The sequence below is a fragment of the Cryptotermes secundus genome, unplaced genomic scaffold (assembly GCF_002891405.2).
Source record: "Cryptotermes secundus unplaced genomic scaffold, Csec_1.0 scaffold60, whole genome shotgun sequence".
NCBI classification, from domain to species: domain Eukaryota; kingdom Metazoa; phylum Arthropoda; class Insecta; order Blattodea; family Kalotermitidae; genus Cryptotermes; species Cryptotermes secundus.
Window position 1 is genome coordinate 144,181 of NW_019731568.1, and position 26,291 is coordinate 170,471.

At 40.8% G+C, this 26,291-nt stretch overlaps 1 long non-coding RNA gene across 1 annotated transcript in view; it reads left to right on the forward strand.

The window, feature by feature from the left end:
• LOC111867051 overlaps positions 1-26,291 on the forward strand; it is a 64,555-nt gene that overhangs the window by 22,819 nt on the left and 15,445 nt on the right. Inside the window, exon 2 of the long non-coding RNA XR_002843279.2 lies at positions 19,857-20,027. This is a non-coding gene — a long non-coding RNA (uncharacterized LOC111867051). The remainder of the gene's footprint in view (positions 1-19,856; positions 20,028-26,291) is intronic.

Below are 26,291 nucleotides of genomic sequence, written 5' to 3' on the forward strand. Positions count from 1 at the left end.
CTCTCATTGGAGGAGCCCTCATCACGACACAATAAGCACACGAGGACGGTGTTTAAATTAGCAAATTAGCTAAAAGAATGTATTTTATTCTGATTGCTAATAAATATATATATAAAAAAAAATAAAAAAGAAAAAAGAAAAGAATGTAATTTGTGGGAAAATTTATTTAAAATTTCCAGACTTATTGAAGTATATCGCAGTACGAGTATGATATAACATACGAAAACTTGTTATTTCAGGAGAAATCACTATTTTGCGCAATACATTCCAAGGAAACCCGCAAGATATGACACCAAAGTATTCGCTTTAATACACTTTTGCGCTTTACTTGCTCTTAATCTAGAAGTTTATATCAAGAAATTAATAGCTCTGGAGGTGTTGGACGAATTTCTTCACACATATCTAGTGAAGGCCGATACCTGACAGTCGATAATCGGTCCTCCAGGTAGAGCTGACAGAAAGGTGAGCTATGTTAGCCGGGACCCCCCTTTTTACGAAGTTTACCAATGGAAATGGATGTGAAATACATTCAAATGTATTATGTTTCGAAGAGAAGTGCACCTTTCTTTCGTACATACCAAAGAAGGCAGTGTGGACACAGTTGAAAAAAATAAGCCCTGCTTACAATGTTGCAAAAATACCCACATGTTTCCTATGTTCATATTTTATTCCACGTTGGACGTGGCTGCAAAAAACACATATCATACAGTCATCATATCATACAGCGCTGGATCGACATGATAACATTTTAGAACTCCTGAACCAGGACTTCTGCAAAAACAGCAGGAATAATCCCCCGCTTCCCAGACGTCTCGAAGTGTCAGGCAGAAAATCAGAGTAAGGAAAGGAACATTTACGCAGAATCTCCTCCGAAGCATGAGAAATGGGAGATGCCAGAGAAGGGCAGAAGAGCTCAATAATTCTGCAAAACTTTCTTCAGATATTCATTTCTTTGTGACCCATTTGACTATAAACTGGATTAAAAATTTAGTGATTCATTTCCATGTAACCCGTTCTAAGGTTGGCAGCGCTAAGATGGCGCTGATACCTATGACTATTTCCTTCTAAGATTGGCGGCACTGATAAGGCGAACAAGTTAGCGGGAAATTTAAATTTTCTTAGGTCACCTATGAGTACTTGGGGCACGCGGTAGCGTAGTTGGTTGAGGCACTATGCTACAAGCCGGAAGTTGACGGGTGCAAATCCCGATAAGGTCATTGGATGTTTTCAATTGACCTAATCCTTCCAGCCGCACTATGGCCCTGGGGTTGACTCAGCCTCTAACAGAAATGAGTACCAGGAATATTCTTGGAATATGTTGGGGGTAAAGGGCGGCAGGCGCGTAGGGCTGACAACCTTACCGCCATCTATGAGCCGATTGTCTAGAAAATGTGGGACCCTCAAAGTCTCAAAATCCTATGGGCCTCCACGGCCTGTTATAGGGATACATTTACTTTATTTTATGTGGAATGTGTAATTCAGTGAGACTCTTATAGTTCCTATATTTTAATTCTGTTAGCAGGAGACGACTAGTCTGTGTGTAACAGTGAATTATAGAGTGTAGATATAGCGATAGCGCTATAATTACGTGTAATTAGTGGTAAGGAGTAAATAAACCCGCTCGTCAAATCCAGATCCTGCGTTATTGGTCACTAATATACGTGACAGTATTCTAAGTTCACACTGTTGATAACTGCTAAATGTAATTAAATTTACTCCTTAATTTCACAAAGATGAACGTTCGCGGCCCGGATGGGGACAACTGGTCTCCAACTGAGCATTTGCTGTTTGATGGTTTTTGGGATTCCTGTTATAGTAATCATTGGACTAAAATAAACTACATCGAAAAGCTGTTTACAGGAATATTTGTCCTTTGGCAATAACGACACAAGTACTACCGTAGACAAAAATTTCTGAAACACAGGTGGACGGGCAACCTTTATGTCAGCGACTGCAACTCAAATGCAAAGCAGAGAGAGACACATAATAGTAAGAATGGAAGTTAATTGTTGCTTCTGAAGGATTAATATTTCAGCACGGCAAACTAAAAATACTATACTGAACTGCTAAGCCTTTGTTAGAGTTTACGAACTTCTAAGTTTGGTGGGTGACTAATTAGAACGAGTACCAAGATTTCGGCAACGAACAAAGTTTGGATTGCCTGTATGTAATGAACGCCGCTCAGATAATATATTCTATCATTCAGGCACTTAAGTACTCATAGGTAAAAAAGTAATAAAAGTAAAACTACCTCTATAACAGGCCGTGAAGGCTCATAGAGTTGTGAGACGTTGAGGGTCCCACATTATCTAGACAATCGACTCAAAGATGGCGGTAAGGTTGTCAGCCTTACGCGTCGGCCGCCCTTTACTCCCCAGGAAAATTATTTAATTAATTCCTCGTACTCATTTCTGTTAGAGGCTGAGTCGAACCCTGGGCCATAGTGCGGCCGGAAGGATTAGGTCAATTGAAAATAATCCAATGACCTTATCGGGATTTGCACCCGTCAACTTCCGGCTTGTAGCATAGTGTCTCAACCAACTACGCTACGCTACACACTCCACATATTACACATAAATTCTTCTCCTCAGAGCCCATCTCTTCCAACTAACTCTCAACTATACTGCGCTGCACTTTGCACTAAGCTAAACTACAACAGGTCTTCGTTATACAGGCTCCGACCGAAAAACACAGAGAAAATAAATCACGTGATTCTAGCCAGCGAGTACATTGGCGCGCTGTCTCTTGCCTACCAACAAGCTATAACATTGTCCACTGAGACACATCTTCCACTTACGCAATATTGGTCAAAGCGAAGCCCGACATAGAAAGTATAAGAGGCTTAAACTTGGCAGCGGTCAGGCATACGACCTTTCAAGTGACTAGCCTGCCGTGGTAGCGAATACTACTAGAAATAGGGCATAATCTGCTGTACTGAGCCTGGATTGACAGAGACCTTGTATATATAGTACATAGAAGTAGAAATTAAGGTTAAAATTAAATTGTAAGTATATGTAAATACTGACAATGTACTGACTATGACTGACAAATGACAGACCCGACCTCTCGTCAGAGAGAGCGCCCCAAATGGACAGGACAGCAACTTTCACAAAGAAGAAAACATCTGGTCATGAGCCCCAGCTGGGGCTCGACACCAAAACAGACAGACTGACTGACCGTCATTGCAACACGGCTTCGACATCTTCCACTGTTGCACGTGGGAGCATGCTTACAGAGCTGCTGCCTAGAAAATCTTTGAGCAAATCCGTTACGACATAACAACAGTAAGTGCCATATCAAACCCTTCGTTAAGTTCATTGACGGCTTCGTTTTCACGGAAACCAAGTACAAAAAGAAGTAGAATGCAGATTCCAAAATGTGCGTTCAGTAGCCATATCACTCTCCTGATATCAAGCGCCTTTGCTAAGGATGTTAGTCTTATCCATCGCATTATATTTGTTAAGTAGACTCATTACATTTACTTTCATTTATCTTTTGCTCCGGCTAAGTGCGATTAAATACAGATTTTTAACAACAACAATAATAATAATAATAATAATAATAATATAGCTTTTATATAGGTATTATTATTTGAGATGCGGAGACCATAGTATAACGCGACAATTTCTGGCAGAATTATTTTCAGTTCGCACAATGCATGAAGGACTGCCATTTTCGTTGTGTTCCTCACAATGCACTGTGACTTCAGATACCACACGACCCGAAAAATGTTTGGGAACCACAGCTTTTAAGATGTGAAGATGCCTCTAACAAAAAAAAAAATTGACTAAGGTAGGAAAATTAACATTGCATTTTACAGAAAGTAACCTGTTTGAAAATTTACCGTTTCCTAATCACATACCTATAAATCTGTTCTGAGCTTTGCTTCTAAAAATTATCTGATAATGAATATTCCAACTCCAAATGAAAAGAATTGAACTCCTCTGACGACGAATCGTTTGAATAACGAATGACTCGACGGGAAGAAAGGAAACCGAACAGCAAATACCGTAAATTATGGAGCAATGATATCGGACCGGCGCGCTGTGCATTTTTCATATTTATCTAGAACAAATATCTGATTTATAAGGAAATATTTGTGACAGGAGTTCCGTTCGGACAAGTTTTCTTGCAACAACAGAGGTTCGTGACGTGTGGTCAGTACCGGATGCACTTTTCACTGGAGTTAGTCTCAGTTATTCGGAACGTGACGCACATCCTCTCCTGCAAAATTGAAAGTCCTCGAGTTGAGATCTAGGATTTGCAGACTATTTGCCTGCCTGGGACTAGACAACGCTGTCTTTGCTGGTCACCTTCATCCGTTCTTGAGATGTCACTCAGCTGTCACTCGCACTGGAACAAGTATAGTGACGTATATACTTGGAAAGGATGCGCATAAGTAGGTCAGATATGTGACGTACATGTTGCATCGAGACGTGACTTAAATCTCTCTTCCTTTCTGGCTTAATGGAGTCCATGTCTAAGCATATGTTTATTGTCTGTGGTCAGGTATGTTAAGTTACAGCATTCCATCTTTTCCAGAGACCAAGCAGACTAAAGACATAACTGAATGGAACAACTGAGCGGCTATTAGCACCATATCCTTAGATCCTTCCAGCTTCAGCTTTAAATTAAATTCTATCTATCTATCTATCTATCTATCTATCTATCTATCTATCTATCTATCTATCTATCTATCTATCTATCTATCTATCTATCTATCTATCTATCTATCTATCTATCTATCTATCTATCTATCTATCTATCTATCTATCTATCTATCTATCTATCTATCTATCTATCTATCTATCTATCTATCTATCTATCTATCTATCTATCTATCTATCTATCTATCTATCTATCTATCTATCTATCTATCTATCTATCTATCTATCTATCTATCTATCTATCTATCTATCTATCTATCTATCTATCTATCTATCTATCTATCTATCTATCTATCTATCTATCTATCTATCTATCTATCTATCTATCTATCTATCTATCTATCTATCTATCTATCTATCTATCTATCTCTATCTATATCTATCTATATCTATCTATATCTATCTATATCTATCTATATCTATCTATATCTATCTATCTATCTATCTATCTATCTACCTGTGGCTCTACAGCCCTTTACTTGACCTTCGCCGCTTTTTCAGTTCCTTAATTCTATACACAGTCAGCAGCAATCCTTGGGCGGGGATCAGCCCGTCGCAAGGCCGATACAACACACAAACACGAGTAAATGCGCACAGACATCCATGCCTCGAGTGGAATTCGAACTAATGATCCCAGTATTCGAGCTTTAGATCACGAAGCCACTGTGATCAGCATGCATTTATTTCTAGTGTAAGCGAAATGCGTTAATTTATTGTATGAATCATAGGTAACCTTACGAAAGAGAGTGGAAATTTCGCAATATCTCGTAAGGATATTACTTTCCAAATAGACGCAGAAAAAAAAATAAATCAAGTTATTTACTTTAATTAGAATGCTCTGTAAATTCTCAAGTAAGACTTTTTAATTAATGTTTTTGACAGGGACGGAATGGTATTCATGATGAAATTAACAGAAAAATACACTCAATAAATGCAGACAGGAATTCTGATCAATAGTTTTCAATATCATAGAGATAAAGTATAAATAGGCCTAAATATAGTTCTGATATTTTGTAAGGAGACATTTCTTTTTTCCTTGGCACTACAGCCCCAGTGGGCCTAGGCCTACCTCCATGAACTCCGTTCACTTCGGTTTTTCTAGATCTTGCACATTCAGTAGGAATCCTTGGGCGAGTGATCAGCTCGTCGCAAGGCCTCTACCTGTAGACAAACACAGAAAAACGCACACAAACATCCATGTCCTGAGTGGGATTCCGAGCGAGCGAAGACAGTGCATGCCTTAGACCGCTCGGCTACCGTGACCGGCGACGTTAAGTTATATTGTACCTAATTCTCTCTGTGCCGGTCACGGTAGCCGCGCGGGGTAAGGTATGAATTGTCTTCGATCGCTCGGGCGCTGGGATCGTGGTTTCTACTCCCACTCAGGGCATGGATGTTTGCTGTGTGTATGCGTTTATTGTGTTTGTGTTGTCTTGTGTGTAGGTAGGGATCTTGCGACGGGCTGATCACCCTTCCAAGGAGTCCTACCGTCTGTGAAATATGATTACAGAACTGAATAAGAGGCCTGGGCCCTGAATGGGTTGGAAGAGCCATTGAAAAAAAAATCTTTCTGTATGTACTTCTTCAGACAGTGTACAAGCTGTTTTTTTTATTGCTGGTGGGGTAGGACTAAGTCCCTTGTAGTGCGGCCACTTCTGGCCTATTGTACAAGCTGTTGCTCCCATTACCTAGTTCTTGGTAAACAGACAGGGGTCGCATTCAGTAGCAAGAAAAGTAACTCCTACAGCTCAGCTACGCTACCGGTTGAGAAGAAATTTTGTGAATTAGAAGGGACCTGAAGTGTGGGGTAGAGTTCTATCCCGAAGAATGACGTAATCGTCCGTGGTGAAGACGTGTTCATTATTAAATAAAAACAAGTCATCATTTAATGTGTAAGTGCGGGATAGGCCACGAAAGTCGAGAGGAAAACTCTGTTTATGACTTGACTGAGAATTTGTCGTCTCTTGTTAGCACAAATTTTGAGAAAATTTCGTAATAATGTAAGAGGTTTTCACGGCGGTGACTATGAAGAATGCCATATTCTGGGATATGGCGCCGTGTAGATATTGTGTTAACCGACGTTTCGGAGGAACGTACCGCCTCCCATCTCCAGGTTATAAGAAATCCGCGAGCAACGAACCAGCGTGAGCAGGTGGCTTCAGTCTACTGACCCTCTTGGGTTGTCATAAATGTTTTACAGTAGAATTGTGAGTTTAAAAATGTGTGAACGTTGTAATTCTCTCCCTGAAATCGGGAAATAAGTCTAATTACTCTGTCTAAGCTGGGGTATAGCGTCTATATAATGAAGTTCTGAGGTGGACAATATTTTTTGATGTCTTTCTCTGAGTGCATGTAATGCAGCCCTGTATTCAGAACACGACGCAGATCTACTGCGCATGCTCTTTACATGTGCTGGCCCCGTTGGTATCACTGTGCGGGTACGATATCAAGACTTCAATTGGAAACACTATGAGTTCAAGCAGCACAAATTGTGGTTTGACGAAGATTATTCAGGATCATGAGATGATATGAGGCTGTGCTTCAACTGATTCGCGCCAATTCATCTGAACCAGTGCTCAACAATTCGGATTTTTACTTTATGAGCTTCCTAGCCCCATTAAGGACACAAACACACAGCCATGAATATGTAGGATCATTTTTATCACTTAGAAAAGCAGGCTGAATGTAGATATTGGAAGATGGTAATTGAACATGGTAACTAGCAGTGAAAGTTTTGGCAGTTCAACTCTGGATCAATGTAAGGAAGCGTGAAACTAGTAGAAATTAGGATTTTCAGGAACTACATAGAACTAGTAACATACAGACACACAGACTGATGGGAGGGATTTATGAATTACACCGTTGAGAAGGGCTCAGCTGCCGTGATATAAGTACCAATTTTCATAAAAATTAGTTTAGGCATTCAAAAGTTAAAGGGGGGGGGGGGGAATTCACGGGGACACAAACAGCATGGGGCTCTCATAAGCCTGCATTTATTTATTTCTTCTTCAAGAGAGACAAAATAGACTAAAAGTAACGTCTAAAATGCAAGGGGTACGTGTAAAATTAAGAAGGGCTACCAATATACAACTAACCGACTAAGATATGTAAATGGAAATTTTATTGAATATGCCGACAATATTTTAGGCAGAACAAGTACTTTAATTCTAATTAATAATGTTCATACATTTAGCGATGTGTGACAGACTGAAATGTACCTATATAGACAAGCCGTTTGCTTTTGAAGACGGAAGAACTGACGCAAGAGTTCATTAGCTTGCTGGACAACAATTTTCGACTTGAAATATTTACGGAGAGAAAATTATATGCATTGCCCTGCAAGACCATTAGTCAAATAGCCTAATTTCCTATGTCAGTTGAATGCATTTTTATAAATAGGGGATTTTTAGACTTCGCCCATATGCATAAAAGGTGGTAGTACATTCATCCATTCATTCATTCACTGATGGCACTACAGCCCTTTGTTGAGCCCTGGCCTTTTTTTCAGTTTCGTAATCTATTTACACAATCGGTAGGTCTCCTTGGACGGTGGATCAACCCGTCGCAAGGCCGCTGCCTACTCACAGAACAACACAGACACAGAATAAACGCACACACAGCCAACCATATCTTGAGTAGGATTCGAACCAACGATCCCAGCTTTCGAGCGAATAAATACAGTTCATGCCTTAGACCTCTCGGCCAACGTGATCGGTTGGTAGTGCACTAGGTTCTTAAATTCGTAACAGGTTACCAATGGACTTCGTGTCTAAAAATAGGAGCCCACATCTATGATGGCCAATAATCACAACGGCAAATGCACGAGGGTAAATACAGAATTCTGTAGGAAAAAGCAGTTGGTACTCTTAGATAAAGTGTGTGCCATTTGAAGCATACAACTATCCTGTAGCGGATGTGTATGCAGAAAGTTTAATCAGCATAGATATTCCTGTATGTAGGTAAAGGTAAATTTGTCCCTGAGCTTAACTAATTAAGCACTAGGCCATGAAGGCGTAGGAGGGAGTGGATGTATAGATCCACATTTTCTTAACCTCGGCACTAGCTGGAGGTCAATGGTTAGTTTCAAGAACTGGCCGATTTAGCCCCGAGGAAAGAGCCCAGGTACCCATTGGATAGAAGGTTGGGTGAACCCCAGAGTCGATATGCACAACGTGTGTAATAGAAAATTCTTGACGTTGCCTGGACTCGGAACTCCGACCTCTTGGTCGTCCAGCCCGAAGCCAGTAGCTATACAGACTGAGCTATCCCGGCTCCTCCTGTATGTATCCTAAATCTCCGTATTGTTTTCGTTCACTTGTAATTTTCTTGATTGTGCTGACTTTGTAATTGGTTCCTTATACGCTGAGGTGGCAAGTAAACATTAAGAGAGAAATGAACTGAAATGATTGTATTTTTCGGAATAGTGCAGTCTTTTCACGTTTATCGAACTGTCTCTGGGAAGTGTTAAAGAACAAAATGTTGACTGGTTACGGGCTGGACGACTGAGGGGTCGAAGTTCGAGTCTCAGTAGCATTAAGAATTTTCTCTTCACTTTTTCCAGGCCGGCTCTTGGGCCCACTGAGGTTCCTCTCAAATGGGTACCTGCTACTCTTTCTCCGGGGGTAAAGCGGCAGGGGCGTGAATCTGACCACTCACCTCCAGCTAGTGTGGAAGTCAAGAAGGAGTGAATTTATACATACACTCCCCCATACGCCTTCATGACGTAGTGCTTAATTAGTTAAGCACAGGGACAACTTTATTTGTTACCTTTTTACCAAGAAAACTGCAAAAATAGATCAAACTGGCGGGATTATCAAGCTGACCACTTAGTGTGAAAGTCTAAATGACTGAAAATTTGCTTCCACCTTCCTTCAGTCCTTCTTGGCGTTTGTGGGCCTTGCGCATTTTACATTCCATATACAGAACTTTTTACAATGAGATGTTCCTTGCAGAAAATTCATGTTGATTTAGCGTCATAAGAGTGGGAATAAACTAATATGGACGGGAAAGAAATTTCTCTGCTATATCATAGTGTTTCGAAATAAGAAAACGGAAGGTTAATTGGATTGGTCATGTTTGACGCAGAAACTGCCTTCTAAAAGAAGTTATTGAAGGAAAGATAGAGGGGCGGATAGAAGTGACAAGAAGACGAGGAAGAAGACGTAAGAAGATGCTGGATGACCTTGGGGACAGAAGAGGATACTGTCATTTGAAGGAGAAAGCTCTAGATCGCATTAAGTGGAGGAATTGTTTTGGAAGAGACCGTGGACCTGTCGTCTTGACAGATTACTGATGATGATGATCATAGTGTTTATTTCCCGTGCCAAATTTAATTGAAATTTGTTAAAGATTGTCCAGTATGAAATATGTAGACACGTAAGCACCAAACGATGCCTTAATATTTTGCACCGAATGTAAACAAAACGGAATTGACGAGACGACTTATCGTTTGTTGCCGAGAAATCGATGCTTTCAGAGGAGGTAGTGTGGACTTTGCAGACCCATGTACCAAGGACAGTATTTTCAAGAAAGATTTTCACGAGCTTTGCATATGCGTGCTTGAGAACTCGAGAGATACAGCCTGATACTATACGTGAACATATTTGCCCAGACATTCTGGATCCTTCCCATAGGAATATCCGTGTTTCTCATGGTAATAATTACATATTCTACACTGAACCAGGTGTTATATAATCCCAAAATAATAGCTGCCTACATATACTTCTCCCACCAAGTTCAAAAAAGTGATTCTAAGAACTCAGGTTAAATTATTTATATACTTCCGAAAAATTGGTGGAATATTCATGATGTACGTCAGTATTTTGAAGTCGTTCTTTTTGTTTCCTGTCTTCTTATTGCTACGACTGAAGGTTACATAAAATTATTTTATCAAGATCACACATTTCTCGAGGGGATTATTATTTTGATACTTCCTAGAAAGGCAAATTAACCTCTCGGCTTGATACACCAGACTTTACCCAGAAATAAGTCATCCCCGAAACACGTCTGTCTATACTAACAGGCCTTCTTGTAAGTTAAAAGGTAAAGCTATCCCTGTAACAGGCTTTGGAGGCCCATAGGTTTGTGAGACGTTGCGACTTCATTTTCTCTAGACAATCGGCTCACAGATTATTTGAGGTCGGAAATCATAGAAATGTGGCAGTTCAACAAAAACTGGACTACCATTTCCTAAATTATTGATTACTTAAGAAAAAGGCGTTGGATATTCGTTGTTTCTCCAACTCTCCAGACGTGATCTGGTATAGTATCTTGAAATAAGCACGAGCCACCATTCCTTTAGACGATACTCAAGCTATTACTTGGTTGAAGTTCAGGAGCGTATTTAGTACAAACGAAGTAAGAAGTACAAAACAGTGTTCATTCCTTTCAAACTTCTAGACATTTCAGAAGCCGAATCACACGGAAGGACACGGCGTGAACGCTTCAAAATACGTTCCACGCACATGCGAAGAGAGATCCGAAGAGGAAACTCAGTTATCAGCTTCCCGAAATTTCGCTGGGCCGTAGTGGTTAAGGTACTATGCTACAAGCCGGAAGGTCACGGTTTCAAGTCCCGATGAGGTCATTGGATTTTTTTCAATTGACCTAATCCTTCCGGCCGCACTAGGCCCTGAGGTTTACTCAGCCTCTAACAGAAATAAGTACCAGGAATTAATTAAATAACTTTCCTGGGGAGTAAAAGCTGACAACTTTACCGCCATCTTTGAGCCGATTGTCAAGGTAATGTGGGACGCTTAACGTGTCACAACCCTATGGGCCTTCACGGCCTGGTACAGGGATAGCTTTACTTTACTTACTAATAATTGGCACCTACATTTACTTGTTCAATGTCTCTGAGCAAGTGGTGGCAGTGCGTAAGGGTAGTTCCGAAGTGAGAAGATGGCGTGGACCCCATAATGAACACGCGAAATGAGTTCTGCGATTGCAAGTATTATGAATATTGCAAGTTTGTATTTAGAACATAAATATGAAGTCCTCGTAGTTTCTCAAAGATGCTAGTATAAGCCTGGCGAAATATTCTGAATCAAAATGCATTTCTCCAAATTTAAAATCATTTCACAACTTGTGGCATTTGCAATGAGGTCTTGTTCAGCCCTCTTTTCCAACTTTCGGGCCTGTGTTGTGCTGATTAGCGATATATTGACTTCGGTGTTCAAGACAGTGAAGTGAGTTTAGGATGCCTCAGGAAATATATATTATTGTTTTTAGTAAACTTTGTGGTTTATTTTCGCTAACATTTTTACATATTAGCTTTTCCTGTATATCTATTTTCATTTTAGTATTGTATTTATCTGTCGCGGTCACAGTGGCCGCGGTCTTAAGGCATGAACTGTCTTCGCTCGTTCGAACGGTGGGATCATGGGTTCCAATCCCACTCAAGGCATGGATGTCAGTTTGTCTTTATTCTGTGTGTAGGTAGTGGCCTTGTGACAGGCTGATCACCCGTCCAAGGAGTCCCACCGTCTGTGTACAGGATCAAGAAACTGAGAAAATGGCCAAGGTCCAGCAAAAGGAATGTACAGCCAGAGATTTATTCGTCGCTCAGCCGTTCCAGGAAAGGTTATAGCCGCCTTTAGGAAACACCTTTCTTGTTCTCGAGTCCAAGTTAAACCAAACTCTTTTATATTGAACATCCTATGCAAATTTTAATATAAATTTGTGAAATATTGCAAGCGAACCGAAACGAGTGATGTTTCTGTTTATTAGGAACAGGATGCAAGCCAAGAACAGATCTAGTTCGGAAATGAGGGTATTCTTCTAGTCTGTAGTGACTAATTAAGTATCTGCACTGTGTCAGAGCGGCCTCCGTAGTCTAGGGGTAACGTTCCCACCTCATGACTCAAGGTACGTGGGTTCAAACCCCGCGGAGGTCGTGAGCAAAATTAGGCAACAATTTCCCGCCCAAGTAGTTTCCAGTGTCTCTGGTAGATGGGGGAAATATCAGGTACCGACGGCCGACCTCGTTGGCTGAACGGGGCTGATAGTACGCACCAGTACCGGTAAGGTATGGAGACAGTAGAAATTAAAGGGGGACGCACAATGGAAAAATAACTAGTCTAAGTGCATGGGGAAACCCACCCCCCTATAATAATAATAATAATAATAATAATAATAATCTGCACTGTGTCTTCTCAGCTCTATTTCGTCTCGAGTAATATTCCGACATTTATACAATTATCCAGTCGCTTTCATACATCCAGGGACCCATTAGCTGGATGGAGTTTTCGAAAGCCAACCAACATCCGTAATTACTCACGCTTTCCAAGAAATTATAAGAGGACCCTGAGACGAATAGGCAAATTAAGGTGGGGTATGTTACAGTGTTCTCAGTCCATAACAATTTACAGTTAACTACAGTGTAGAAAGAAAGCTGAAGTGGCTATTCCTGGGCCGCGCCATAGCTCAAGCGGTTAGACGCTGGTTTCCCACCGCAGCGGTCCGGGTTCGATCCCAGGTCTGGTCAAGTGGGATTTGTGGTGGACAAAGTAGCGCTGGGGCGGGTTTTCTCCGAGTACTTCGGTTTCCCCTGTCAATCTTCATTCCACCAATTGCTCCAAAATCACCCTCACCTATCATCTGGGGCTGGTACAATAGGCCAGAAGTGCAAGGGGCTTAGTCCCACCCCACTAGCAGTAAAAAAAAAGGCTATTCCTGTAACAGATGGTGAAGGCCCATAGTGTTGTAAGACGTCGAGGCTCCTATACTTTCTAGACAGTCGGCTCACAGATGGCGGTGAGATTGTCAGGACCAACTACGCTAAACACAACTTAGATGATTGAAATACATGATAATATATATGAACAACTTGAGTACAGGTGTGTAAGATTGCTTCCAATATTGTAAACATCTCATATTTTATATTATTCTAACAGACTTCTGTGACTTATCAGTTGAGAAATATTATTCAAAGAATATGGTATGTACGTAAATATGGATTGCCCTTATCTGAAACGTGTCCTGTTTATAACGGTATGAAAGAAGGGGATGCTTTATCGCCCTTTGTTTTCAACTTCTCTTTAGAATAGACCCGTCTCATTTGAGAGGCCCAAGAAAATGAGAAGTGTTTGGGTTTGAATGGGGTGTATCATTTCCTGTGTGTGCTGATGTTTCTTTGAAACATAAGTACTGTAAAGAGGAACACGTGAGCCTTATTAGGCTCTAGTAAACAGACAGGTCTAGAAGTTAACAAGGAAAACAAGTATACGGTCTCTGTCACATCGACAGAATGCAGGACGAAGTAGCCTAAAGATGTAAATATAATAAAAACACACAAAGAAATTTTTGACAAATGTAATAGACTACATTTTCTATGTATTAATATATACTATATATATATATAATCTAGAGGAAAATTCCCTTTGAAATTCAACGGGAAATCATTTCCTTTACCTTTTCATCCTTAGTCCCCTTTCCTTCCCTCCCTTCTCCGTTAAAACGGCGAATTATGGCTGCGCCAAAGCTGAAGCGGTTAGTCGCTAGCTTCCCACCGCGGCGGCCCGGGTTCGATCCCGGGTCTGGTCAAGTGGGATTTGTGGTGGGCAAAGTGGCGCTGGGGCGGGAATTCTCCGTGTACTTCGGTTTCCCCTGCCAATCTTCATTCCACCAAATTCTCCATCATAATCACCCGGGGCAGGCTACAATAGGCCAATCAGTGGCCGACGTGCCGAGTGGACCTAGCTGGACTCCACCCCCCAGTAAGCAAATTAAAAAACAGCGAATTTCTTTACGTCCTTATCTTTCAGATAATACAGTTTCGAACGTCGAGCCTCCACCTTTGTTAGTACGCTAAAAACTGTGCGCTTCTATGGAAAAGACTTGAGAAGGACATAACACACGCATAGCGGATTCTATTACGACGTAAAATTAGTCTAAGAAAAACAGTGTTTGCCGTCATAATTTATCTAGTTTCTGGTCTGTTTCCATGGGAACTAACTGTAGCGGTGTAACTAATCTTGCATAGTCAATTACTCGTATGAACGGCGCTGACTCAAGATTACAGAGTTTGGAGCCTTTCATCAAATACCCGGAAAGAAGGGGACGTTTCGGGAACTGAATTTGTGTCCGCCTTCAGGTGAAAGGATGGGGAAGTACTAACACAGTCAGATCCGTGAGATCTAATCTCAGTCACTGGATTCTGTACCATCCACCACTCTATCAGGAACTGTGAGGGTGAGTCATAGATTTCGTGCACTATTATACACTTGGCGATGGGCATTACAAAGCGCATTTGCTCATGAACATAAGAGAAGAGCTGATGCAAAAGAAGAGAAAAAAAGATTCAGAAAGTAAAAATAATAGAAACTAAGGTCAAATAGTGGAGAACAGAAAATTCTGACGAAGGAAATGCGTCCATTTTGGTTAAGGGTCTAACAAAACGTTAGAAACAAGAACTTACATATGCTAAGGAATTGAAGAATGTTGCAAAGCATAATGCGATAAAATAAACTTCAGAAAGAATGATGCAGTTGCAGGTAATAAGGAAATTTCGGCTAAAAAGAGGTCAGAAGAGACGAGGTAGCAGCAAGATGAGCGGCCAAAGAAGCAAAATATCAAACGGACAGTACAGTAGCATATCTTTAATGCACAATAAATTCGGGCTTCGTGGCTTGCAACTTATGTTTAAGTTTGTTTGACCTTCCCGCTGTACGGCAATGTCGTCAGTTTTCAATATCGTGGCTACTTCTGCCGATAACTGGTACATCTAAGTTATTATTACCGATATTGGGGGCACGCGGCTGCGTACTTAGTTCACGCACTACGCTACAAGCCGGAATGTCCAAGTTCGAGTCCCAATGAGGTTAGCCTTTTCAATTCACCTAATCCTTCCAGCCGCACTATGGCCCTGCGTTCGACTCAGCCTCTAACAGAAATGAGTACGAGGAGTCTTCCTGGGGGTGTAAAGGGCGGGCGGCTCATAAGGCTGGCAACCTCACGGCCATCTGTGAGCCGATTGTAGAGGAAAATATGACGGCCTCATCGTCTCACAACCCTATGGGCCTTCACGGCCTGTTACAGACATAACTTTACCTTATTATTATTATTATTATTATTTATTAAGTCCAGGTCTACTGTCACCAACTTAGTCACTTTCCTAGAATTTACTGCCCCCCTTGTCTGTTCACAGGGTCAAACGGACTCCATATACTTTGACTTTACAAACGCTTTCGATATTCTTCCACATGCTTTGCTTCTTCGTAAACTCGGTAACTATGGGCTGTCTTCTGGATACATCAACTGGCTCTCTAGCTACCTAACTAATAGAGTGTCTCGTGTACGTTTTTCCGGTCAATTCTCCTCTACTTTTATTGCTCGGTCGGGAGTCCCTCAAGGGTCAGTCTTAGGGCCTCTACTCTTTAACATTTTTATCAACGAACTGTGTGAAGTAATAAACCACTCCTGCTGTCTTTTGTATGCAGACGACCTCAAGATCTATCGAGAAATCAAGTCCCCTACTGATTGTATACGTCTACAGTCCGACATCGATAGAGTTTACAGTTGGTGCATGGCTAATTTTATGAAACCCAACCTTAGCAAAATTAGAATTATTTCCTTTACCAGGAAAACTACTGCCTTGAACTTTCCATATAGGTTGGGTAATTCTGTCATACTTCGCGCTGACTGCATTAAAGACTTNTATCATTACATCAATATGCTTGATATGTTAAATCTGCGATCACTCCACACTAGGCGTCGCCACATAGACGCCTTGTTCCTAATATGTGTTTTTAAAGGTGACAAAAACTGTCCTTCGGTCCTAGAAACAGTTGGTATTCGAGCTCCCTCTCGGAACATCCGTAATTTTTCCCTGTTCTGCTGCTCCTCTAGTCACTGCCCGTCAGCCAGATGTGTCTCTGCTGCTAATTTAGTGTGTAATTCTTTAGACATTTTTAGTAATTCTAAAATAAGTTTAAAAAATCTAACTATTTAATTGTTCTTATAGTTGCATCAGATTTATTTCTCAATTAATTATCTAAACATCTCATTTCTCAGTCCTAAAATATAATTAATTTCTCTTATTATTATTCTTATATTTATTATTATTGTAATTATTATTAAAAAATGTGTCTATTTAATTTGTTCATGTTACTTTTTGCATGACACTTGTTGTCACTTCTTCATTAATATATTTACTTCTGTAGTACCTTTGACATATGTTTTACTTAGACACTGCTTGGTTTCGTCTCTAACATCTAATTGTGTTCTTTCAATTGTGCATATTTGCAATTGAATTTTTGTACTATTTTCATCAATCTCTCTGTATATTGTGTCCTCGTGCTGACTCTGTAATTGGCTACCAGCTGTTGAGTACAGCACGTAAATAAAACCAAGAATTGAATTGAATTGAATTGAATTATTATTATTATTATGGCGTTTTGGGCAAACTTTATGAAGCAAAATTTAAGGAAATTAGTTTTCTCTTTTACCAGGGAAAAGAAGTGCTGAACTATCAATACAGACTTCGAAATTCTTTTACATTGCGAACAGATTTGGTCAAGGATTTGACTGTCAACTTCATTTTCTTCATCATGTAGATTTTATTTTTTCACATGCAATGAAATTACTATTTTTAGTCCTCAAAATTACAGTTTCCTTGTCCACCATAGACAGTCTATTGATGTTATGTTTTCTTAGGTCAGCTCTAAACCGGAACATGCTTCTGTTGCGATCACTAACCCCATTAAACTTGAGGGCATGCAAAGAAAATTCGTATCGCTTTGCCACAGTATATTCTTTCGAGATGTGGTATTTCATTGTGACAATTTATTGGAAGAATTAAATTTGCTGACACTGGATATCAGGTGTCATCACTTCGGCATTGTTTCAATAAGTGTCTTTAATGGAGCTAAATGTTCCTTCTCTCTCCTTGAAAGAGTCGGCCTTCGTGTTTCTGCTCGGAAGATACTCGCAAAGTCATTTTACCATGGTCAGTGGCTCCTAGAGTCACTGCCCCTCAGACAGACGTGTTTCTGCTGAAAATGCAGTTTGTAAATCCACATATATTTTTAGATTCTCACGTTTAAATATAAACAACCTTAACTGATCAATATTTCCATGTTCTTTTGTTTTTTCCTTTTGTTTGTTTTGTCCTCTTTTGTTTATTGCATTGTCATTTGTATTCCTGCTGACTGTAACTGGTCATTGTCTGTTGAACTCAGCACGTAAATAAACAAAAAAAATATTATTATTATTATTATTATTATTATTATTATTATTATGTTTATTCTAGAAACCTTCCTTTCCAGAACTTCTCCAAGTTCATAACGTGCTTATTCAGCGAAGTAGGGATTTCGGTTTCCTTTGCGGAATATAATGTGTGGGGGCTTATGATTGGAATAATTAACCGTGGGAAGTGTTGTTGCAAAATTTCCCCCTAAGTATTCATCAGGATATTCTATTAGTTTCCATAAATGTTCTTACATTAATATTGTGTATCCGGTATTGTGATTACGTATTTATATAATCATGAAAGTTGAGTCAGTAGCGGGAGTGAGAAAAAAAAAGGCATGCGCAAAGCGCTATTCAAGTAATATTTACAGTACGACCTTTTATAAGTTTTTCATTCCTATACATAGAAGGACTATATAAATTGTTTTAGTGGGAACTGCAAAGTAAATAAAAATGAAGATTTTGATGGAGAGAACCTTTCAAAATTTTTGGGGTTTCCAATGTATGAGCGAAACATTTTTTTCTACCTACAATCGTGGCTACAGGAGGATCGAGTGACCCCTCTCCACATTCGGTTTAATGCGTGCTTTGACAATTTAACAACACGAGTAAGCATTCATGATACCACATTCTCCAAGATCTCTATTTGCTTGTCATTTCTTGATCATCTTCCTATATTTTTTACTCTATTTATCTCTGTAGCTAAAACATTGTCGTTAAATAACCAGAGCATCATTAAGTCCCCCCCCCTTGGCACTACAGCCCCAGTGGGCCTAGGCCTACCTCCATGAACTTCTCCGTTCACTTCGGTTTTTCTAGATCTTAGACATACGGTAGGACCCCTTGGGCGGGTGATCAGCTCGTCGCAAGGCCCCTACCTGTACACAAACACAGAAAAACGCACACAAAAACATCCATGCCCTGAGTGGAATTCGAACCCACGATCCCGGCATCCGAGCGAGAGAAGGCAGTGCACGCCTTACACCGCTCGGCTACCGTGACCGGCTCATTAAATCCAGACCCCTAAATTATTTCCCTTCCAGTTAAGCAACAGGCGTGACGTAAGCATGATGGGGACACTGTGAATTTCTTTCGTCACAACTACGGTCCGAATTGGTTCCTGAATACACCGAACCAACAGTACCACAAGTAAAATCGGCCACGTCCTAAACTTCCTTTCAGGTTAAGAATTTATAGAAAGCGAGGCTTAATTACGAGTCTCTTGTGCGCAATTCAGAGCCAGGGTGCATAGAGACAGGAACAGGTTATGAAGAGGAACCGGGATAGCGGCTGGCTACGGTCTGGGCAACCGAGGGGTCAGAGTTCAAGTCCCGGCGTGTGCACAAATTTTTACTTCTCCACGTCGTCCAGGTCGGTTCTGGATCTCACCCAGCTTCCTATCCGATGGGTACCAGGGCTCTTTACCACAGAAGTAAAGCGGCAGGGACGTGAAGCTGACCACTCACCTCCAGCTAGTGCCGAAGTCAAGAAAATATAGATCTATACATCCACTTCTCCATACTCCTTCATGGCGTAGTGCTTAATTCTCTGAGCAAAGAGACAGCTTTACCTCTACATACACTTTGTTATCAGTGTACTTATAACAGATTAATTCCATGGCATTGCTACACAATGTTACATATTAACGATTTTGTGAAGGTGCTTATCAAATTGTGGGAGCCGGGATAGCATATTTGGTATAGCGACTGGCTAAGGGCCGGACGACGGAGGGGTTGGAGTTAAAGAGTCCCGGTAGGGTCAAGAATTTTCTCTTCTCCACGTTTTCCAGACTGGTTTTGGGGCCCACCCAGCGTCCTATCCAATGGGTGCCAGGGCTCTTTCCCCGGGGAGTAAAACGGCCGGGGCATGAAGCTGACCACTCACGCCCAGCTAGTACCTAGCTCAAGGAAATATGGATCTGTATATCCACTCCCCCATACGCCTTCATGGCGTAGTGCTTAATTAGTTAAACACAGAAACAACTTTGCCTTCACCTTACAGGTTATGAAGAACTGAGCTGACAGGACATGGTCCAATGATGGTAGTTGAGGACCTTTGTGTCTCATACAAACAGGGAAATTCTTAGCCAACTACAAAGTGCAAACAGGAGCCTGTGTGGGAAAGATGGCTGTATAAGCACTTTGGTGAGGAAATGCATGAAGAAACGGAGAGGTAGGTACGTAGATAGGTAGGTTGATGGATGAATGGATGGATGAATAGATGGGTGGGGGACGAGTAGATAGATGTTGGGGCAGATTAATGGGTTGGTGGGTGAATAGGCACGCCACATGCATTTGTAGGCGCGTGTTATACCTGCGAATTTAAATTAGAATTGGTATTCGTGTCCTTCAATGCAAGTTGTTGAGCTAAGTTTATTTGTTGAATATTATTAAAGGATATCATGCCATGCAGTCTGTTACATTGTTACCACCTTCAGTGTAGAAGAGTAAGCCAAGACTGGATTCCGAAACGTCGGTATAGATCTACCACACTACAGGACACCACAACCCAGATGGCGGTGGCCATCATAGTTACCGCCATGAGAAACACAGATCTCTTGAGGTTGTTTTGGTTGGTAGCCTATTTTTCCGTTATACTTCCCAATTTATATGAAGCTCAACTCGAATTTACCCATTTCTACGCAGAATGGGTATATAAATTTAAAAATAGACGTCACTTAGATACAAAATCTTTGTTCCAGATATTGTTGTTATGGTATACGTACATTTAAAGAGATAGACAAAAAAGTGATTTATGTATAAATATGTAAATAGTACGATAGCTCTGCTGCGATAGGTCTTAAAGCGATGGGTTTGTCTACCTAGATCTGTGTCTGTAAGTAACTGACACGAAGGCCAGAAACGTACGCAAACTGGCGAGAACGAATTTCCACTCATAATATTTTATCAGTGTTGAATCTTCACGTTCTGATGCCTGAACGTCGGATGGCCAGTTATTTACAGTTCCAGTCTTACATAAACATAGATGTCTGAGAAAGTGTACTGCAGTCCACTACAGTTGCTTATTAATAATTATAAGTGAATGAGAAGGCTAATACTTATATAGCTTGTAGGGAAATATTCAAATATATGAACACGGATATTTGTAATATTAATTCACATATTATTTCCCATCTATACAGGTGTTAAAACAAGGGTTGAGGGATATAATTGAGCAGAAACGTCACAGTAAACATGTGTCCAGAAATCGATGCCTGCTGAAATACGCCACACGACCGCAGCATCAAGACATCAATGTCGTTTTCTCAACAGTATTTGTGTAGGGATCTTAGGTGATCAAACCTTAGGCCTAGTTGTCTTACTTAATAGACTAACAGGTGTAGTATACCGTCACTTTTTGACTAATGATTTGCCACTACACTTGGAACACGTATCTCTTCATCAGGACAACACGTGTGGTTAATGAATGATGGGATACCACCTCATTCTCTCCACACTGTGAGGCAGCACCTGGACCAGACTTTCAGAGAACAGCATATAGAACATGGAGGCCCAGTCAACTGGCCTGCACTATCCCCTAATCTTAATGCTCTGCATTTGTAACTGTGGGGTCACCTAAAATCCTTCGTGTATTCAGCGGTGATCGTATCACTGCAACAAGCAGAGGAAGCCTGTCAGATGTGAGTGAAACCAGGAATTTTCGACAGAGTGCGCACCTCTGTGCGATGAAATGGGAGCCACCTAGACACAGAGTATGCTCTGTAGAGATCGAAAAAATATCGCCCATGTCTCGACAAGTACTGGTTTCTGGACGTACGTTGACTGTGAATTTTTGCTCATTTAAGTGAAAACTACTCCCACTTAAAGTTCGTAACCCTTTATTATAACACCTGCATGTTATTCAGTGCGTATTTGCAGCCCAGGTGTGTGTTGTAGCCTTGGCGGAGCCAACAGAAAGCGAAACAACTGTAATTACTATATCGGCATCTTCACTAGAAGCTTCAGACGTAGTACAGTATCTGAGTCACTCTAATGTGTAATTCATGCTGTTTGAACTACTGCAAATACAGTAGAGCCTGTTTATGAATTGTCTTTCATAATTTTCCTGGGGAGTAAAGCGCAGCCGGCGCGTAAGGCTGACAAACTTACCGCCATCTTTGAGCCGATTGTATAGATAATGTGGGACCCTCAACGTCTCAAAACCCTGTGGGCCTTAACGGCCTGGTACAGGGATAGCTTTACTTTTTTTTTTTTAATTTTGTAAGCAAACGCATCTGAAGGGCATACAGTCTTCCCCCCCCCCCAAGGGTAGTTCTGTAGGTCTGCACATTCTCCATGGATTAGGCTCAAACCCATTCCCATTTCATAACTACCATTTGAATGACTTACTTTAAAACTTTTGGGTCTCAATGATGTGCAAGTTTTGTGTTTTGGCGTACGTTTTTTCTGCCGTCAGTTCGGCTCAGGTGGATTTTCCGGAATTATTTATTATAAATGGAATGAATATTTAGTTCCATCTGCAAACTTTTGTTTCTAATTTGTTCTATTCTTAAAAGTGCGTCGATACGTCTTAATAATTCTCGTTCCTCTGCAGGGTGTATTGAGGGTAAAACGGATAAATCGTGAAGTAGCTAGTCAAGTTCTAGATTTCGTGGAGCATAAACCCCACGCCCAATACTGCTTAGTCGCAGGGACATATTTACTTCATTTTTTTGCTTCGAAATTATAGGCATAAACAAGAAAACTTGAAGAAGCGAAGCACTATTCTTGATACACATACCTTCTTAATAAAATTCTTGTTCAGACTTCCTTGACCAGTTAATTAGGTCATCTTCCGGTCAAGCATGTAGATCCCAAAGAATCGTCAGCTTGTTCTCACAGAAGCATATCGAAACTTATACAGTCCAAGGTATGCAGCCGCACTGACTCGGGAATAGAGTGAATTATCGAAACGTCGGGTACATCGAATATGACCATTCATTTATCAATGGCTACACAGCCCTTTGTAGTGCCCTGTCCTCTTTTCCAGTTTCGTAATCTTATACAAAGTTGGTAGGGCTCCTTGGAAGGTGGATCAGCCCGTCGCGAGGGCCGCTGCCTACACATAGGACAACACAAATACAGAATAATAGCACACAGATATCTATTCCTCGAATGGGATTGGAACCCACGACCCAAGTGTTCGAGTGGGCGAAGACACTTCATGCCTCAGACCGAGCGGCCATTGTGATCGGCCAAATGTGTCAGTGTTTTACAAAATTTAGCACAATGAATTAACCTTACTTTCTGAACTTTAGAGTATAGATTACAGATTTCTTGTCTCAAGGTTTTCCGGCCAGCAATGACTTTCAAATATCCACACCTGGCACGCGAGTCTGCAGTATGACGTCGAAGAGCGCAATGCGTACAGCTTTCGTCCATTTTGCACATGTAGGCTTACCTTCGAATAATATCTGCTCGTCCGTCCACCTCTGGATAGATTAATTATGGACATTATTATAATTTATAGTAAAAATAATTGTCCGTTATTTATAAGACTTTGAGTAAATATGAAGAAAGCAGTCTTCTGGGATTTGGCACCGTGTACATGTGGTGTTAACCNAAATAGTTTGGCAACTTACAAAATCTAGTCTTTCGGAATACTTAAGCGCACCATCTATACGTTGACTGTTCTAGATACTTGTATTAACAATTATGCTTCAACTATGTCTGTAGAGGAGTCAGGATAGCTCAGTCAGTATAGTGACGGGCTATAGGCTAGACGGTCCCCGTTCGATTTCGGACATGGCAAGATTTTCTCCTCTCCACATCGTCCAGACCTCTTATCCAGTGGGTTCTGATGGCACTTACACGCAGTAGCGTACTTGGTTGAGGCACTATACTACAAGCCGGAAGGTCGCGGGTTCAAGTCCCTACGAGGTGGATTTTTTTCAATTGACCTAATCCTTCCAGCCGTACTATGACTCTGGGGTCGACTCAGCCTCTAACAGAAATGAGTACCGGGAATATTCTTGGGGGTAAAGGGCGGCCGGCGCGTAATGCTGAAAACTCTACCTCCATCTGTGAGCCGATTTTCTATATACTGTGGGACCCTCAACGTCTCACAACCCTATGGGCCTCCATGGCCTGTTACAAGGGTAGCTTTATCTTTTTGCTTACTGGTGGCGCTTACCCCTGGGGTAAAGGGGTGGAGAGGGGTGAAGCTGACCACTCGCCTCCATATAATGCCGAGGTCAAGAATGGTGGAGCTACATCTCTAGTCCCCTATACGCTTCGTTTTTAGTGCTTACTTAACTAAACAAGAGGCAAATTTACCTTACATTGTCTGAAGATCTCTTGAAAAGAGGTGTGTAAATCACTGTATGAGAACACGACAGGACAACCTAAGCTGAATTTTCGGCAGGGCCTTTGCATACTGGTCACCGTCACAGCTTAATTCATCACAGTTCATCGTTCTAAGAACTGGGATTCCTTGCGGTTATTTGGGAAAATCCCGATCTTCCGGTGCACGGAGGGAGGGTACACTCTAGCTTGAATATGAACTGGAAATTTCCGCCTACACATCTTCATATGTGAACGGTTTCAATTCCTGAATTCGGTTATTTTAATGTGGTTATGTGGTCGCGATTTCAATACGACCGATTCTTAAGCCATTTAACAATGTGGTCTCAGCTGCTTCGAATAATGTTTTAGTATATCTATGTATAGTGAGTAGGTGAGGTTGATGAAGGGACGAAGGCCTGCCTGAAGGTTTGAACCCGAAGAAACTGAGGAAAGCAACCAAGAACTTCGGTCAGGATAGCCAGAAGACGGATAAAGACACAGGAGGCGGAGAAGTCTTCACTGTGTGTTCTAGTGAACTGTAAATTGTGTCAATTAGTGAAATGATTGTAATTACTTGTAGCCACGGATCTGTAACTGTTCAAATCCAATTACTAATCAAATCCCCGTCTATAGTCAACCCATTTGCGTGAAAGTATTGTTCCCACCTCACAAATTTGCATAAACTGCCATGTTGATGTTGACAGACATACTGAAGTGAGTCCATAAATTTTCTTTTATTTTTAGCTGTCTACCTATCCTTAGCAGAGATGCGAAATTCCTTGGCGAGATATAGAATAACTTTAACAAACAATTTTTAATTTAAAAATTAATATATAACAGTTATATTTAAGCTTCATTTAGGGTCATAAGATGTATACATTAAATATAATCTCCCAAATAGTTAAACTACCAAAATTATAACAAATCTTATTAACTGGTAGAATCTCTGTATACATACAAAAATGAAATATAACATCTCTTTCGCGTCAGTTGCAAAGAGTTCGCGTGAACGCCGCATGAGGCGCCGCTTGACCGTTGGCCGGTGGCGTTGGCCTTTGGCACGCAAATTTGTGCGTACATATTGCTAGCATCGATTTAAATTGATTTCTTCTCATTCTTTGCTATAGAAATTTTGAAGATGATCCTTCCCAAAAATATATCCCATTGAAGCTGGATAAATGTACACAACACACTGAAGGTTGAGGCCTATTCATTTATCCTGTGTCACATTGTCTTCCCTTTTAAAGCGAGTTTCTAACTCCCATTCGGTTTAATGTATTCTGTTAAATCTGTTTGGTGATATGCTGTAAGCACATTAATGGTAGGTTCAATACTACTTTGTGCTCAAACACCCTATTCCTTCAGAATAAAAATTCATTTTTAATATCAAAAACATATAAACAAAGGGAAAACTTCAGGTATTTCATTACATGTACTCAGAACAGACAAGAATCTTCTACTCTTTGATGTGTGAGCATGTGACTTTGATGTGATCATTTGTTTATATGGCTCTCTCTGCCTAAATCTCTACAAGGATCAACGGAAAGAAAATTGCCAGGGAAATTCCCAACTACGTTTCAAGTGTCGTACTTTTGTTTCTCACAGACCAAATTAGGTGTAGTACGTGGGCAGAACGAAATGGCCTGAAAGTCACAATTGACGTCACTTCCTTCAAAGGGAACCCCATTTTTCTATAGGATGCTATGAAAATATGGACACGTTAAAAGTATTTTTTTTTTAGTCTAGGATTAGAAGATGATTAGCACTCACATTTGAATACGAGTTCGTCATTCAGACTGTTAATTACACAATTGACAGGCGTGAAAACTGCAAAATGAGATTTAAATCAAAAGAACGTTTGTCATTGTAGACAACGTGTAAATAAAACTGGTTTAATATTGTACATGGATTTGTAATTGTAAAATTTTGTGCAGTTGTCAGATGAATTATTTATGCGAAGAGCATGCTATTATTTAGTAATAAGGTGGACGAAACAGGATGCGGTTAATGTAGATATGGTCTTGTCCCCAGACGTCAAGCCATGGAGGCAAGAAAGAGGCGTAAAGTTCCGCACATTCTTATTCTCCGCTCTGGATAGACGTGATTGGTCAGCGTCAAGCTCACACTATTTTACCCCCCGTGAAGTAACTTT